This window comes from Arachis ipaensis, chromosome B2, assembly GCF_059453495.1.
Source record: "Arachis ipaensis isolate K30076 ecotype BB chromosome B2, ASM5945349v1, whole genome shotgun sequence".
NCBI classification, from domain to species: domain Eukaryota; kingdom Viridiplantae; phylum Streptophyta; class Magnoliopsida; order Fabales; family Fabaceae; genus Arachis; species Arachis ipaensis.
The window spans coordinates 63,420,855-63,439,481 of record NC_142437.1 but is presented as its reverse complement, the minus strand read 5'-3'; the positions used below and the strand labels follow the sequence as shown (position 1 = coordinate 63,439,481).

The window sequence follows — 18,627 nt, the reverse complement described above, 5'->3', positions numbered from 1 at the left end:
AAACTATTTTCGAAAATCACTAACTCTTTTTCAAAAATTATTTTCGAAAATTCTCTCCTCCTCTCATCCCCTTCTATTTATTTATTCATCTACTAACACTTCTCTTCATCTCACATCTCTGCTCCTATCATCACCTTTGTGTTTGGATTCTTCATTCTTCTTCACCCCTATTCCTTTTCTTCTTCTACTAACAATAAGAAACCTCTTTACTGTGACATAGAGGATTCCTCTTCTTTTCCTTTTCTCTTCTCTTTCTTATGAGCAGGGACAAAGAAAAAGGCATTCTTGTTGAAGCTGATCCAGAACCTGAAAGGACTCTGAAGAGAAAACTAAGAGAAGCTAAATTACAACAATCCAGAGACAACCTTATTGAAAATTTCGAACAAGTAAAGGAGATGGAAGCCGAACCCAACAACAATAATGCAAGGAGAATGCTTGGGGACTTTACTGCACCTAATTCCAATTTACATGGAAGAAGCATCTCCATTCCTACCATTGGAGCAAACAATTTTGAGCTGAAACCTCAGCTAGTTTCTCTGATGCAGCAGAACTGCAAGTTTCATGGACTTCCATCTGAAGATCCTTTTCAGTTCTTAACTGAATTCTTGCAGATCTGTGATACTGTTAAGACTAATGGAGTAGATCCTGAAGTCTACAGGCTCATGCTTTTCCCTTTTGCTATAAGAGACAGAGCTAGAATATGGTTGGACTCTCAACCCAAAGACAGCCTGAACTCTTGGGATAAGCTGGTCACGGCTTTCTTAGCCAAGTTCTTTCCTCCTCAAAAGCTGAGCAAGCTTAGAGCTGATGTTCAAACCTTCAGACAGAAAGAAGGTGAATCCCTCTATGAAGCTTGGGAAAGATACAAGCAGCTGACCAAAAAGTGTCCTTCTGACATGCTTTCAGAATGGACCATCCTGGATATATTCTATGATGGTTTATCTGAGCTATCAAAGATGTCATTGGATACTTCTACAGGTGGATCCATTCACCTAAAGAAAATGCCTGCAGAAGCTCAAGAACTCATTGACATGGTTGCTAATAACCAGTTTATGTACACTTCTGAGAGGAATCCTGTGAGTAATGGGACGCCTATGAAGAAGGGAGTTCTTGAAATTGATACTCTGAATGCCATATTGGCTCAGAATAAAATATTGACTCAGAAAATCAATATGATTTCTCAGAGTCTGAATGGAATGCAAGCTGCATCCAACAGTACTCAAGAGGCATCTTCTGAGGAAGAAGCTTATGATCCTGAGAACCCTGCAATAGCAGAGTTAAAATACATGGGTGAACCATATGGAAACACCTACAATCCATCATGGAGAAATCACCTAAATCTCTCATGGAAGGATCAAAGGCCTCAACAAGGCTTTAATAATGGTGGAAGAAACAGGTTTAGCAATAGCAAGCCTTTTCCATCATCCACTCAGCAACAGACAGAGAATTCTGAGCAGAATCCATCTAGCTTAGCAAATTTAGTCTCTGATCTATCTAAGGCCACTATGAGTTTCATGAATGAAACAAGGTCTTCCATTAGAAATTTGGAAGCACAAGTGGGCCAGCTGAGTAAAAGGATCACTGAAATCCCTCCCAGTACTCTCCCAAGCAATACAGAAGAGAATCCAAAAGGAGAGTGCAAGGCCATTGAATTAATTACCATGGCCGAACCCACAAGAGAGGAGAAGGATGTGAATCCCAAGGAGGAAGACCTCCTGGGACGTCCAGTGATCAATAAGGAGCTTCCCTCTGAGGAACCTAAGGAATCTGAGACTCATCTAGAGACCATAGAGATTCCATTGAACCTCCTTATGCCATTCATGAGCTCTGATGAGTATTCCTCTTCTGAAGAGAATGAGGATGTTACTGAAGAGCAAGCTGCCAAGTTCCTTGGTGCAATCACGAAGCTAAATGCCAAATTATTTGGTATTGAAACTTGGGAAGATGAACCTCCCTTGTTCACCAATGAACTAAGTGATCTGGATCAACTGACATTGCCTCAGAAGAGACAGGATCCTGGAAAGTTCATAATACCTTGTACCATAGGCACCATGATCTTTAAGGCTCTGTGTGACCTTGGTTTAGGAATAAACCTCATGCCCCTCTCTGTAATAGAGAAACTGGGAATCTATGGGGTGCAAGCTGCTAAAATCTCATTAGAGATGGCAGACAATTCAAGAAAACAGGAAGAGGATACTGGAAAGGAAGAGGATGAATCCATCATCCTAGGAAGACCTTTCCTAGCCACAGCAAGAGCCGTGATTGATGTTGACAGAGGAGAATTGATCCTTCAATTAAATAAGGACAACCTTGTGTTTACAACTCAAGGATCTCTCTCTGCATCCATGGAGAGGAAGCAGAAAAAGCTTCTCTCAAAGCAGAGTCAACCAAAGCCCCTACAGTCAAACTCTAAGTTTGGTGTTGGGAGGCCACAACCAAACTCTAAGTTTGGTGTCAAACCCTCATATCCAAACTCTAAGTTTGGTGTTGGGAGGTCTCAATAAAGCTCTGCACATCTGTGAGGCTCCATGAGAGCCCACTGTCAAGCTGTTGACATTAAAGAAGCGCTTGTTGGGAGGCAACCCAATGTTTAGTTATCTAATTTTATTTTTGTTTTTCATGTTTTCTTAGGTTCATGATCATGTGGAGTCACAAAATAAACAAAAAATTTAGAAACAGAATCAAAAACAGCGGAAGAAAAATCACACCCTGGAGGAAGCACCTGCCTGGCGTTCAACGCCAGAAAAGAGCATGGTTCTGGCGCTGAATGCCCAAAATGGGCAGTATCTGGGCGCTGAACGCCCAAAATGGGCATCATCTGGGCGCTGAACGCCAGAATTGCACCCTGGAGAAGAGCTGGCGCTGAACGCCCAAAACAAGCATGGTTCTAGCGTTCAACGCCAGAAATGGGCAACAAATGGGCGTTGAACGCCCAAAATGGGCACCAACCTGGCGCTGAACGCCCAGAGTTGTGTGCAAGGGCATTTTACATGCCTAATTTGGTGCAAGATTGTAGATCCTTGAACACCTCAGGATCTGTGGATCCCACAGGATCATCTCAGGATCTGTGGACCCCACAGGATCATCTCAGGATCTGTGGACCCCACAGGATCCCCACCTACCTCCACTCACTCTCTTCTCTCTTCTCAATCATCCTCTATTCCCAATAAACACTCTTCCCCAAAACCCTTCACCACTCACATCCACCCACTCTTCCCCAAAAACCTACCCAATAAACTCCACCTACCTTCAAAATTCAAATCAAACCCACCCATATGGCCGAACCTTAACCCCCCCTCCCTTCCCTTTATAAAGCCTTCCATTCTTCCTCATTTTCACACAACACAACCCTCTCTTCTCTTCTTGGCCGAAACACACCTCCCCCCTCTTCTCCATCTTTTCTTCTTCTTCTTCATCTAATTCTTTATTTTCTTGCTCGAGGGCGAGTAATATTCTAAGTTTGGTGTGGTAAAAGCATAAGCTTTTTGTTTTTCCATTACCATTGATGGCACCTAAGACCGGAGAATCCTCTAGAAAAGGGAAAGGGAAGACAAAAACTTCCACCTCCGAGTCATGGGAGATGGAAAGATTCATCTCCAGAGCTCAGCAAGACCACTTCTATGATGTTGTGGCCAAGAAGAAGGTGATCCCCGAGGTCCCTTTCAAACTCAAAAGAAATGAGTATCCGGAGATCCGACATGAAATTCAAAGAAGAGGTTGGGAAGTTCTAACAAATCCCATCCAACAAGTCGGCATCCTAATGGTTCAAGAGTTCTATGCCAATGCATGGATCACCAAGAACCATGATCAAAGTAAGAACCCGGATCCAAAGAACTATGTTACAATGGTTCGGGGGAAATACTTGGATTTTAGTCCGAAAAATGTGAGGTTGGCGTTTAACTTGCCTATGATGCAAGGAGATGAACGCCCCTACACTAGAAGGGTCAACTTTAATCAAAGGTTGGACCAAGTCCTCATGGACATATGTGTGGAAGGAGCTCAATGGAAGATTGACTCCAAAGGCAAGCCGGTTCAACTAAGAAGATTGGACCTCAAGCCTGTGGCTAGAGGATGGTTGGAGTTCATCCAACGCTCCATCATCCCCACTAGCAACCGATCTGAGGTTACTGTGGATCGGTCCATCATGATCCATAGCATCATGATTGGAGAAGAAGTAGAGGTTCATGAAGTCATCTCCCTTGAACTCTACAAAATAGCCGAAAAGCCCTCTCTTGGGGCAAGGCTAGCTTTTTCTCATCTTATCTGCCATCTATGTTACTCAGCTGGAGCTTCCATAGAAGGAGAAATTCACATTGAGGAAGAGAAGCCCATCACTAAGAAAAAGATGGAGCAAGTAAGAGAGCCCATTCATGGAGCTCAAGAGGCACAGGAAGCTCATCACCATGAGATCCCGGAGATGCCTCATATGCATTTTCCTCCACAAAACTATTGGGAGCAAATTAACACCTCCCTAGGAGAATTAAGTTCCAACATGGGACAACTAAGGGTGGAACATCAAGAGCACTCCATCATCCTTCATGAAATAAGAGAATATCAAAAAGCAATGAGGGAGGAGCAACAAAGACAAGGAAGAGACATAGAAGAGCTCAAGGACATCATTGGTTCCTCAAGAAGGAAACGCCACCATCACTAAGGTGGACTCATTCCTTGTTCTTACTTTCTCTGTTTTTCGTTTTCTCTATGTTAAGTGCTTATCTATGTTTGTGTCTTCATTACATGATCATTAGTAGTTAGTAACTTTGTCTTAAAGTTATGAATGTCCTATGAATCCATCACCTCTCTTAAATTAAAAATATTTTAATTCAAAAGAACAAGAAGTACATGAGTTTGGAATTTATCCTTGAACTTAGTTTAATTATATTGATGTGGTGACAATGCTTTTTGTTTTCTGAATGTATGATTGAACAGTGCATATGTCTTTTGAAGTTGTTGTTTAAGAATGTTAAATACGTTGGCTCTTGAAAGAATGATGACTAGGAGACATGTTATTTGATAATCTGAAAAATCATAAAAATGATTCTTGAAGCAAGAAAAAGCAGCAAAGAACAAAGCTTGTAGAAAAAAAATAAATAAAATAGGCGAAAAAAAAAGCAAGCAGAAAAAGCCAAAAGCTCTTAAAACTAAGAGGCAAGAGCAAAAAGCCAATAACCCTTAAAACCAAAAGGCAAGGGCAAATAAAAAGGATCCCAAGGCTTTGAGCATCAGTGGATAGGAGGGCCTAAAGGAATAAAATCCTGGTCTAAGCGGCTAAACTGAGCTGTCCCTAACCATGTGCTTGTGGCGTGTAGGTGTCAAGTGAAAACTTGAGACTGAGCGGTTAAAGTCAAGGTCAAAAGCAAAAAAAGAGTGTGCTTAAGAACCCTGGACACCTCTAATTGGGAACTTTAGCAAAGCTGAGTCACAATCTGAAAAGGTTCACCCAATTATGTGTCTGTGGCATTTATGTATCCGGTGGTAATACTGGAATACAAAGTGCTTAGGGCCACGGCCAAGACTCATAAAATAGCTGTGTTCAAGAATCATCATACTGAACTAGGAGAGTCAATAACACTATCTAAACTCTGAGTTCCTATAGAAGCCAATCATTCTGAACTTCAATGGATAAAGTGAGATGCCAAAACTATTCAAGATGCAAAAAGCTACAAGTCCCGCTCATCTGATTGGAGCTATGTTTCATTGATAGTTTGGAATTTATAGTATATTCTCTTCTTTTTATCCTATTTGATTTTCAGTTGCTTGGGGACAAGCAACAATTTAAGTTTGGTGTTGTGATGAGCGGATAATTTATACGCTTTTTGGCATTGATTTTAGTATGTTTTTAGTAGAATCTAGTTACTTTTAGGGATGTTTTCATTAGTTTTTATGTTAAATTCACATTTATGGACTTTACTATGAGTTTGTGTGTTTTTCTGTGATTTCAGGTATTTTCTGGCTGAAATTGAGGGACTTGAGCAAAAATCAGATTCAGAGGTTGAAGAAGGACTGCTGATGCTGTTGGATTCTGACCTCCCTGCACTCAAAATGGATTTTTTGGAGCTACAAAACTCAAAATGGCGCACTTCCAATTGCGTTGGAAAGTAGACATCCAGGGCTTTCCCGTAATATATAATAGTCCATACTTTTCCCAAGTTTAGATGACGCAAACTGGTGTTCAACGCCAGCTCTCTGCCCAATTCTGGCGTCCAGCGCCAGAAACAAGTTGCAAAGTGGAGTTCAACGCCCAAACTGGCACAAAAGCTGGCGTTCAACTCCAAGAATGACCTCTCCACGTGTAGACTTTAAGCTCAGCCCAAGCACACACCAAGTGGGCCCCGGAAGTGGATTTATGCATCAATTACTTACTTCTGTAAACCCTAGTAGCTAGTTTATTATAAATAGGACCTTTTACTATTGTATTAGACATCTTTGAATCTTTGAATCTTTGAATCCTGGATTGTATTCTGATCCTGTGATCACGTTTTAGGGGGCTGGCCATTCGGCCATGCCTGGACCTCTCACTTATGTATTTTCAACAGTAGAGTTTCTGCACTCCATAGATTAAGGTGTGGAGCTCTGCTGTTCCTCAAAGATTAATGCAACGTACTACTATTTTCTATTCAATTCATCTTATTTCGCTTCTAAGATATTCATTCGTACTTCAACCTGAATGTGATGAACGTGACAATCATCATCATTCCCTATGAACGCGTGCCTGACAACCACTTCCGTTCTACATTAGATTGAATGAGTTTCTCTTAGATCTCTTAATCAAAATCTTCGTGGTATAAGCTAGATTGATGGCGGCATTCATGAGAGTCCGGAAAGTCTAAACCTTGTCCGTGGTATTCCGAGTAGGATTCTGGGATTGAATGACTGTGACGAACTCCAAACTCGCGAGTGCTGGGCGTAGTGACAGACGCAAAAGGATAGTAAATTCTATTCCAGTATGATCAAGAACCTCCAAGATGATTAGCCATGCAGTGACAGCGCATCGGACCATTTTCACAGAGAGGAATAGGATGCAACCAACGACAAGGGTGATGCCTCCAGACGATTACCCGTGCTGTGACAGAGCATTTGGACCATTTTCCCGAGAGGATTGAAAGTAGCCACTGGCACCGGTGACATCCTTACATAAAGCCAGCCATAGAAAGGAGTAAGACGGATTGGATGAAGACAGTAGGAAAGCAGAGGCTCAGAGGAATGAATGCATCTCCATACGCTTATCTGAAATTCTCACCAATGATTTACATAAGTATTTCTATCCTTATTTTAGTATTAATTTCGAAAACTCCATAACTATTTTATATCTGCCTGACTGAGATTTACAAGGTGACCATAGCTTGCTTCATACCAACAATCTCCGTGGGATCGACCCTTACTCACGTAAGGTTTATTACTTGGACGACCCAGTGCACTTGCTGGTTAGTTATGCGAAGTTGTGAAGATATGTTTAGACCATGGTTCTGTGCATCCGTTTTTTGTGCCATCGCCAGGGAATCAATTTCGAACAATAATTCACAACCTGAGTAACAATTTGGCATACCAGTAAGGAACCTTTTAGTTATTGATGGTAATACCGGAGATGACGAGAGATTCTTAACTTTGTTTGCAGTTTTCTTTATGTCTGGTTAATTATGCTCTACTGTGTTGTGTTGAGCTTTCTTTGTTTCGAAAAAAAACACAAATAATTTCAAAATAATTCATTCAAAATCAGAGTCTCAGTCAATTTATCGCAACAATCAATAACTCAACCATAACTTCATATCCACACCGAATTTCAATCACAATTTCAAGCAATCACATCAACTAACCATTTTTCATTCAAACTAACACATTTTCAATTATCCAATTAATTTTGTAGGTATTCTAAAATTAGCGTTAAACTTTAAAAACAAATCTCCTAGCCCAATATAGAAACTCTCGGAAATCACCAAACACGCCAGCACCGTTAGCAATTCCAACACCTATTTCTATAGCAGCAACAGCGGTGGTTCCGAGTAGCTCCGATGAATCAATCCAGCGACAATGGCATCGACGGGTATTGTAGAATGGTGGTCACACCAGCTACTCCCCTCCAACAGTGACTTCCGGGGCGGCAACCTCTTTGTCAGCAGCTCCAATGACAGCGTAAAGCTCAGGGGTGGTCACGGCATCAGCGGAGGATCCTTTCTTCCTCTCCTCTATGGCATTCTGCGATGGTGGTATCGGTAGTGGCGGTGAGGGAAACCACCGCACCTTCCTCCTTCTTTCTCTCCTCACCATCGCGTCCTCCCTCTTTTGCACACACAACTGTGACAGTAATCATGGTATCAGCGGCAGTGTTGGAGGCTTTAGCGACGACGACAGCTAGACAGCAGATTGACGGCATCACGGCAACCTTCAGCGACGGCGTCAGCGTCGATGATGGTGGCAGGACAGCTCCGTCGGGGTTTGTCTCCCTCTTGCTTGTGCTCGACGGCGTCGGCAGCTCCCAATCCTGCCGGTGTCGTCCCCCCTTTCCTTCTCTTCTTCTCTTCCCGTTTTGCAACTCTCCATCTCTAATCTTTGTTCACGTGGGGGTGTGTTTGTGAATAGGAAAGATGGTAGCTATGGTAGAGTTAGGAAAATTAGGGTTTGTGAGTTTTCATTTGAGAATTTAGATTTAGGTTTAGAGATTTTATAAAGGAATAAAGATAGAATAGATATTTTGATAAAATTGAAGAGTAGAATAATAATTTTAAATTAAATGTATTCCACTAAAAATATTTAAAAATATTATTTATTAATATATGCTGAATTCAAATAATTATTTTTAATTTAATTTATAAAACAAATATATTAATCACTTTTATAAAGTATAATTTAAATCAAAATATTTATTATTTAAATTAAATCATATAAATTTTTATCATTTTTTCATCATCTGAATCTTAATTTTAAATTATATAAAATAATTAATAAAATTATACAAAAATATTAATTAACTTAAATTCAAAGTATTTATAAAATCATTGTTAATAGATTATTTTCTAAAAATAAAAAACTCGAATGAAATCATAAATTATCATAATAGAAGTTACTTAAATTACACAATTCTTTCTTATTTTTCAATTACCAAAAATTATAATTTTAATTATACCAAATATCCAATTATAATAAAGATTATAGAAAGACCTTAATTAATTTAAACTCCAATTATTATAAAAATTACATATGTCTCCTAATTTAAATTCAAAGTATCATATAGTTTTATTTAATTACTTTTAGTAAAATAATTTTCTTAGAATAAAATTCTCAACAAATATAATAAATATAAATAACTCATTATTTAATTTTCAAAAACCCAGGATGTTACACAGACTCTCACTTTTGGATAGATCCATCGAGAGATTAGGAATTGTATAGCTCTGCTAGGCTAATTCGGGTGCCAGATTAGGGATTTCTTTTATGGAAAAGGGTCCGGAGTATTATATATATTTGTATGTAGTCATAAGTTGTGTTGAGGAGGTACATAAGTTGGGTTGAAGAGGTATACTGACTGGTTCTTTTTGTATGACGTTTTATATATATTGTACATGATGTATATTATTATCATGGTTCTGAAAACCGAACCGGACCGGTCGGTTCAACTAAAATAACCGGGAACCGGTCATCTAATCGGTCCGGGTAAGGTCAGAAATCGCCTGGCAAAAAATCAGTAAAAAACCGGTCGAATCGGCGGTTAACCGGTGAACCGGGAGAACCGTCCGATTTTTTAGTGGTTTCTAGTTTGAAAGTAAAAGTGCTAAACGGCGTCGTTTTGTCTCTTAATAAAAAAAAAACATACGGGCAGTACAGAAGGCTCCCTCTCCCTTCACTTTTGCAATTCACACAACCTAAACCCTATTAGAGAACTCAGACAAGAGCAACCCCCACCAACAGCTACTTCTCACCCTCTTCTCCTCATCGTGGAACATCGCCGTCGCTAGCGCCGCCCACTTTACCGTCGCTGATAAACCACTATTTTATGGTTTATCTTGTACTCAATTGAGTGATTTTTATCTACTCTTTACCCACTTATTCATACTATTTGCATGGTTTTACATTTACCTTCCTAATTATGTGCTTTAATTGAAAATATGTTTCTTTGGACTTATCTTTGCTAATATTAATCCTCTCTTGTTACCATTAGATGCCTTGATATGTGTGTTAAGTGCTTTCAGAGATTACAGGGCAGGAATAGCTCAGAGGATGGAAAGAAAGCATGCAAAAGTGGAAGGAATACAAGAAGCTGAAGGAACTGCAAAGCTGTCAGCCTGACCCTCTCGCACTCAAACGGCTGTCACTTTAGCTACAGAGGTCCAAACGACGCGGTTTCAGTTGCGTTGAAAAGCTAACGTCCGGGGCTTCGATTTGATATATAATATGCCATAGTTCCCCTGACGCTAGGCAACGCGAACGCGTACTCCATGCGGCCGCGTCGCAGTGACGAAAAACCAGCGTGGCAGATTTCTCCTCCAGCGATTTCTGGGCTGTTTCTGACCCAGTTTGTAGCCCAGAAAACACAGATTAGAGGCTATAAAGTGGGGGAATGCATCCATTCAAAAACATGCTCTCATATTCACAATTTTAGGAGTAGATGTAGTTTTTAGAGAGAGAGGTTCTCTCCTCTCTCTTAGGATTAGGATTTAGGATTTCTCTTAGTTTTAGGAGTGGCTCTCAATCCCAGGTTCTTTATTTTTATTTATTTTCCCAATTTAATTTATGAACTCTTCCATGTTACATATAATTTTCTTAATTAATGTTATTTGAGATATTTTCAGATTTAAGATTGCTTTGCTTTATTTATATTGATGCTTTTAATTTAATTTAGATATTTTTCTCCCTTTTGGCTTTGGTCAAGTGATTGGTAGTACTTGAGTTATCAAACTCAGCAAGTGATTGAAATTGGCAGATTCTGCTTGAGCTAGGATTGCTCTAATACTAGTCTCTCCACAGGAGTTGACTAGGACTTGAGAATCAAGCAGATCAGTCCACTTAACCTTCCTTTGTTTAATAAAGGCTGACCAAGTGGGATTAAAACCTAATTCTATTCACACCTGATAAGGATAACTAGGATAGGAATTCCGATTCTTATACCTTGCCAAGAGATTTTATTATTATTATTATTTTATTTTACTTGTCATATAACATATTCCCTCCTTACTTCCAGAACCTCAATTTACAAACTCATAACCAATAATAAGAACATACCTCCCTGCAATTCCTTGAGAAGACGACCCAAGGTTTAAAATACTCGGTTATCAATTTTAAAGGGGTTTGTTACTTGTGACAACCAAAATGTTTGTATGAAAGGACTTTTGAAGGTTTAGAAACTATACTTGCAACGAGGATTTATCCGCAAATTTCTAGACCACACAAAAGTTCTCTCATCAAAATGGCGCCGTTGCCGGGGAATTGCAAACGTGTGCCTTATTATTGGTTATTGTAAATATTTGCTTTTTGCTTGTTTATTTGTTTTTGTTTTTGTTTCTATTTTTGTTTTTTTTTCATAAATTAAGAGGTTATTGGTTTTTATTTAATTATAAAAAAATTTTCAAAAAAAATTTTTCTCAGTGTTCATCTTGATCTTCAAGTTGTTCTTCGTGTTCATCTTGACCTTCAAGTTGTTCTTAGTTGTTTTCTTCGTTTTGATCTAAAAATTTTTAAGTTGTTGTCATTTTATTGTTTTTCTCTTTCCTTATTAAATTCAAAATTTAAAAATGAAATTTCAAAATTCAAATTTAAAAATTTTCAAAATTCAATTTTAATTTTTTTTTTCAAATTTCAAATCTCAAAATTCAAAATTCAAAATTCAAAATTTAATTTTCAAATTCAAAATTTAAATAACCTTTTAATTTAAATTTGTTTTTATTTTTGTTTTTAATTTTTATTTTGCTACTATGAACTCTCACCCCTTTGGCTATGAGTCTGGTTACAATTATGTTGCAGGAAGAAGAAATTACAATGAGAACAGGCATCAAGGTTGGAAGAATCAAAGATGGGAGGAGCCACAAGGATTTGATCAACCGTCATGGCAACAACCACCTCTAATGGACTATCAATAACCACCACCATATGCCTATAAACCCTCTCTTCAATACAGCTTTGAACCACCATACTCACAAGCCACCTACAACTATTCACCTCCATATGACCCTAACCTGTATCCACCATACCAACCACCCTATGAACCAAATGAACCCTCCTATCCACCCCAAACCTCCATGGAGAAAGCACTTGCCGATCTAAACTCTACTATATAAGCTCTCTTCGCCCAAATCGGACCACCAAATACCTTCAACAATCAACCCTCAAGCTCTAGTGCACTTCCTTTTCAACCACAGAATGATCTCTCCATCCCATCACCACCATCCATGGAAGAGCACCCACATCCATCAATCCAAGAGCAACATGATTCCAATGATGCTATTGACATGAAACAAGAGAGAAGGGATCATCTTCGCGAATCCATACTTCATAAGGAGCTAGAGGAGGCCCTAAGGGTGAAGGTAGTAAAAACCCTTGAAGTCGAAGGAGTGGTTGAAGAATTAGTGAAGGAAGAATCAAGGGATCCTCTCAAGGAAGCAGTGGATCGATTTCATGCAACTATATATCAACTAAATCAAGCGATAAGTCAATTAGGTTCCCGACGCTCGGACACTCAAAGTGCTCCCATGGCTTCATGTGGGCAATCTAATGAAGAACGTAGCATGAAGGAGATATTAAAAACTTCAGTGGACAGTACGGAGCATGACTTTGTACTGGAACAAGTGGAGGAAGCTGTAATTATTGAAGAGGAAGAAGTGGTTGCAGACTTAGGAGATGCTGACCCTCCATGGGAAAGTCAGGTTATGGAACCTCCTTCCAAGGCAATTGAAATTGATGCTGAGGAGGGTGTACAACCTCCAAGGCATATCACACTTGTAGACTTGGAAGAGGTTGATCAAAAGATGGAGATTCAAGAAGAAGAAGCACAACCTCCCATGCCCTTGGAAAGCAATGAAGAGGAGATTGAATTGGAAGAAAGCTACCAAGAGGAAGAGGTTGAATTTGAAGAAGCTTACAAGAGGTGGTAATTATCAGAGAAGAGCACAAGGGAGTGGAGCTTGCAATTTCATTAAAAATACCTCCCCCTAAGTTGCCATCATCCTTCACAACATTCAAGTGGGTAAAATTCATATCCCTTAGCTTTCTAATCCCACTTGAATATGGGCTACTGGAGACGGATGGTCAACTTAGAGCTCTTTGTGGCATTAAGAGTAAGAGAAAGATGGTCAGTGGTAAAAATTTATTATGGTTGGAAGCTTTAAGTTTAAACGCAAGGGTTGGTGTAAAGCTCAATTGAATGGGTCTAGAAAGTTGTTTGGACGCTTCAGTGAGAAATCTAAAGCTGAACCACTGATGAGCGGATAATTTATACGCTTTTTGGCATTGTTTTTAGTATGTTTTTAGTAGGATCTAGTTACTTTTAGGGATGTTTTCATTAGTTTTTATGTTAAATTCACATTTCTGGACTTTACTATGAGTTTGTGTGTTTTTCTGTGATTTCATGTATTTTCTGGCTGAAATTGAGGGACTTGAGCAGAAATCAGATTCAGAGGTTGAAGAAGGACTGCTGATGCTGTTGGATTCTGACCTCCCTGCACTCAAAGTGGATTTTCTGGAGCTACAGAACTCAAAATGGCGCGCTTCTAATTGCGTTGGAAAGTAGACTTCCGGGGCTTTCCAGAAATATATAATAGTTTATACTTTGGCCAAGAATAAACGACGTAAACTGGCGTTCAACGCCAGCTTTCTACCCAAATCTGGCATCCAGCGCCAGAAAAGGAGACAAAACCAGAGTTGAACGCCCAAACTGGCACAAAAGCTGGCGTTCAACTCCAAGAAGGACCTCTACACGTGCAACACTCAGGCTCAGCCCAAACACACACCAAGTGGGCCCAGGAAGTGGATTTATACATCAATTACTTACTCATGTAAACCCTAGTAGCTAGTTTATTATAAATAGGACCTTTTACTATTGTATTAGGCATCTTTGATCAGTTGTATGCTATCTTAGATCACAATAGGGGGCTGGCCATCTCGGCCATGCCTGGACCTTCACTTATGTACTTTTAACGGTAGAGTTTCTACACTCCATAGATTAAGGTGTGGAGCTCTGCTGTTCCTCAAAGATTAATGCAAAGTACTACTGTTTTCTATTCAATTCTTCTTATTTCGCTTCTAAGATATCCATTCGCACCCAAGAACGTGATGAAGGTGATGATTATGTGTGACGCTCATCATCCTTCTCCCTTATAAACGCGTGCCTGACAAACACTTCCGTTCTACATGAAATAAGCTAGAATGAATATCTCTTAGATCTCCCAACCAGAATCTTCATGGCGTAAGCTAGAATGATGGCGGCATTCAAGAGAATCCGGAAGGTCTAAACCTTGTCTGTGGTATTTCGAGTAGGATTCAATGATTGAATGACTGTGACGAGCTCCTAACGAGCGATTGCAGGGCGTTAGTGATAGACGCAAAAGGATAGTAAATCCTATTCCAGCATGATCGAGAACCGACAGATGAATAGCCGTGCCGTGACAGGGTGCGTGAGCATATTATTCACTGAGAGGATAAGATGAAGCCATTGGCAAGGGTGATGCCTCCAGACGATTAGCCGTGCCGTGACAGGGCATTGGATCATTTTCCCGAGAGATGACCGAAAGTAGCCATTGATAGTGGTGATGTATCACATAAAGCCAGCCATGGAAAGGAGTGAGACTGATTGGATGAAGATAGCAGGAAAGCAGAGGTTCAGAGGAACGAAAAGCATCTCTATTCGCTTATCTGAAATTTCTACCAATGATTTACATAAGTATCTCTATCCCTATTTTATTATATAATATTCGAAAACACCATTATCACTTTATATCTGCCTGACTGAGATTTACAAGGTGACCATAGCTTGCTTCATACCAACAATCTCCGTGGAATTCGACCCTTACTCACGTAAGGTATTACTTGGACGACCCAGTGCACTTGCTGGTTAGTTGTATCAAAGTTGTGAACCATGGAATTGGCACCATATTCTTGGCGCCACTGCCAGGGAAAGAAAGAGCCATGAATTTTACATAATTAAAGTGTAATCACGATTACGCGTACCAAGTTGCTCACGTTGCCAGGGATTGTTCGAGCTTGGACATCACAATTTCATGCACCAAGTTTTTGGCGCCGTTGCCGGGGATTGTTTGAGTTTTCGGCAAGCTTTTGGTCCGGTAACATCAGTGCCAAGTTTGGATCCGGCAACAACACCAAGTTTTTGGCGCCGTTGCCGGGGATTGTTTGAGTTTGGACAACTGACAGTTCATCTTGTTGCTCAGATTAGGTAATTTTCTTTTTGTTTTATTTTCAAAAATATTTCTAAAATTTTCTCATCTGTTTTCGAAAAAAAAATAAAAATGTTTTCAAAAAATTTTTATTCAAAATTTTTAAGAATGAATTCTAGTGTTTCATGAAGCATGTTGAAGCCTGGCTAGCTGTAAAGCCATGTCTATTCCTTTGGGAATGAGTATGTCAGGCATGTCATATCTGAATTATATGCTGAAGCTTGGCTGGCCATTGGCCATGTCTAGTGTTTTGGACCGGAGCTTTCATTGAAGGCTTGGCTGGCTAGTGAGCCATGTCTAATTCCTGGACTGAAGCTTTAGACTAAGAATGCAAGATTCCTGGAATTCATATTAAAAATTTTGGAATCCTTATTTTCCTTTTTCAATTAATTTTCAAAAAATACCAAAAAAAATTAGAAAATCATAAAAATAAAAAAATATATATTTTTTGTGTTTCTTGTTTGAGTCTTGAGTCATATCATAAGTTTGGTGTCACTTGCATATGCATCTAGCATTTTTTCGAAAATTTCATGCATTCATAGTGTTCTTCATGATCTTCAAGTTGTTCTTGGTAAGTCTTCTTGTTTGATCTTGATGATTTTTTGTTTTGTGTCTTTTCTTATTTCTCATATGCATTCTTGAATTCCTAGTGCATAAGCATTAAAGAATTCTAAGTTTGGTGTCTTACATGTTTTCTTTGCATTAAAAATTTTTCAAAATTGTGTCTATGATGTTCATCTTGACATTCATAGTGTTCTTGGTGTTCATCTTGACATTCATAGCATTCTTGCATGCATTCATTGTTTTGATCTAAAAATTTCATGCATTGCATCTTTTTAGTGTTTTTCTCTTGCATCATAAAAATTCAAAAATAAAAAAAAAATATCTTTCCCTTTTTCTCTCATCAAATTCGAAAATTTGGATTGACTTTTTCAAAAATTTTTAAAATCAAATTGTTTCTCATGAGTCAAATCAAATTTTCAATTTGAAAATCTTATCTTTTTCAAAATCTTTTTCAAAAATCAAATCTTTTTCAAAATTCTTAGTTATTTTTGAAAATTAAAAAAATATTTTTCAAAAATCTTTTTCTTTTTTTTATATCAAATTTTCGAAAATAACATAATCAATTAATGTTTTGACTCAAAAATTTGAAGTTTGTTACTTGCTTGTTAAGAAAGATTCAAACTTTAAGTTCTAGAATCATATCTTGTGATTTCTTTTGAATCAAGTCATTAATTGAGATTTTAAAAATCAAATCTTTTTCAAAAACTAATTCCTATCATATCTTTTCAAAAATATCTTCTTATCTTATCTTTTTCAAAAATATCTTTTCAAAATATCTTTTCTAACTTCCTAACTTCCTATCTTTTCAAAATTTGTTTCAACTAACTAACTAACTTTTTGTTTGTTTCTTACCTTTTTCAAAACCACCTAACTAACTCTCTCTCTCTCATTTTCGAAAATATCTTCCCTCTTTTTCAAAAATTTCTTTTTAATTAACTAATTATTTTTATTTTTAATTTAAAAAAAAAATTTCGAAAAAAATACTAACAATTTTCAAAAACCATTTTCGAAAATCACTAACTCTTTTTCAAAATAATTTTCGAAAATTATCCCTCCCCCATCTTATTCTATTTATTGATTCATATCCTAACATCTCATCTCACATCTCTTCCATCCTCACAGTTGTGTTTCTTCCATTATATTATATTCTTTGTCTCCCCCTCTTCTTCTACTCACACAGGGATCCCTATACTGTGGTATAAAGGATCTCTATTATTATTATTATTTTTCTGTGCCCTCTTCTTTGTCATATGAGCAGGAGCAAGGATAAGAACATTCTTGTGGAAGCAGATCCAGAACCTGAAAGGACTCTGAAGAGAAAATTAAGAGAAGCTAAAATACAACAATCCAGAGATAACCTTTCAGAAATTTTCGAACAGGAAGAGGAGATGGCAGCCAAAAATAATAATAATGTAAGGAAGATGCTTGGTGACTTTACTGCACCTAATTCCAATTTACATGGAAGAAGCATCTCCATTCCTGCCATTGGAGCAAACAACTTTGAGCTGAAACCTCAATTAGTTTCTCTGATGCAGCAGAACTGCAAGTTTCATGGACTTCCATCTGAAGATCCTTTTAAGTTCTTAACTGAATTCTTGTAGATATGTGATACTGTTAAGACTAATGGAGTAGATCTTGAAGTCTACAGGCTCATGCTTTTCCCTTTTGCTGTAAGAGACAGAGCTAGATTATGGTTGGATTCTCAACCTAAAGACAGCCTGAACTCTTGGGATAAGCTGGTCACGGCTTTCTTAGCCAAGTACTTTCCTCCTCAAAAGCTGAGCAAGCTTAGAGCTGATGTTCAAACCTTCAGACAGAAAGAAGGTGAATCCCTCTATGAAGCTTGGGAAAGATACAAACAGTTGACCAAAAAGTGTCCTTCTGACATGCTTTCAGAATGGACCATCCTGGATATATTCTATGATGGTTTATCTGAGCTATCAAAGATGTCACTGAACACTTCTGTAGGTGGATCCATTCACCTAAAGAAAACGCCTGCAGAAGCTCAAGAACTCATTGACATGGTTGCTAATAACCAGTTCATGTACACTTCTGAAAGGAATCCTGTGAACAATGGGACGCCTATAAAGAAGGGAGTTCTTGAAGTTGATACTCTGAATGCCATATTGGCTCAGAATAAAATATTGACTCAGCAAGTCAATATGATCTCTCAGAGTCTGCATGGAATGCAAGCTGCATCCAACAATACTCAAGAGGCTTCTTATGAAGAAGAAGCTTATGATCCTGAGAACCCTGCAATAGCAGAGGTGAATTACTTAGGTGAACTTTATGGAAACACCTATAACTCATCATGGAAAAATCATCCAAATTTCTCATGGAAGGATCAAAAGCCTCAACAAGGCTTTAATAATGGTGGAAAAAACAGGTTTAACAATAATAAACCTTTTCCATCATCCACTCAGCAACAGACAGAGAACTCTGAACAAAATGCTTCTAATTTAGCAAATCTAGTCTCTGATCTATCTAAGGCCACTGTGAGTTTCATGAATGAAACAAGGTCTTCCATTAGGAATTTGGAAGCACAAGTGGGCCAGCTGAGTAAAAGGATCACTGAAATCCCTCCCAGTACTCTCCCAAGCAATACAGAAGAGAATCCAAAAGGAGAGTGCAAGGCCATTGACATAAGCAAAATGGCCGAACCCAACGAGGGAGAGGAGGACGTGAATCC

At 38.6% G+C, this 18,627-nt stretch overlaps 2 non-coding genes across 2 annotated transcripts; both read right to left on the bottom strand.

Annotated features, from left to right (window-relative positions):
* Nucleotides 1-794: 794 nt before the first annotated feature.
* On the bottom strand, nucleotides 795-902 carry LOC148574136 (small nucleolar RNA R71). The gene has a single exon (XR_015905918.1). It is a non-coding gene; the product is annotated as a small nucleolar RNA R71 (small nucleolar RNA).
* A 16,820-nt stretch (nucleotides 903-17,722) lies between these two features.
* On the bottom strand, nucleotides 17,723-17,830 carry LOC148574135 (small nucleolar RNA R71). Its single transcript, XR_015905694.1, has one exon. It is a non-coding gene; the product is annotated as a small nucleolar RNA R71 (small nucleolar RNA).
* Nucleotides 17,831-18,627: the final 797 nt, after the last annotated feature.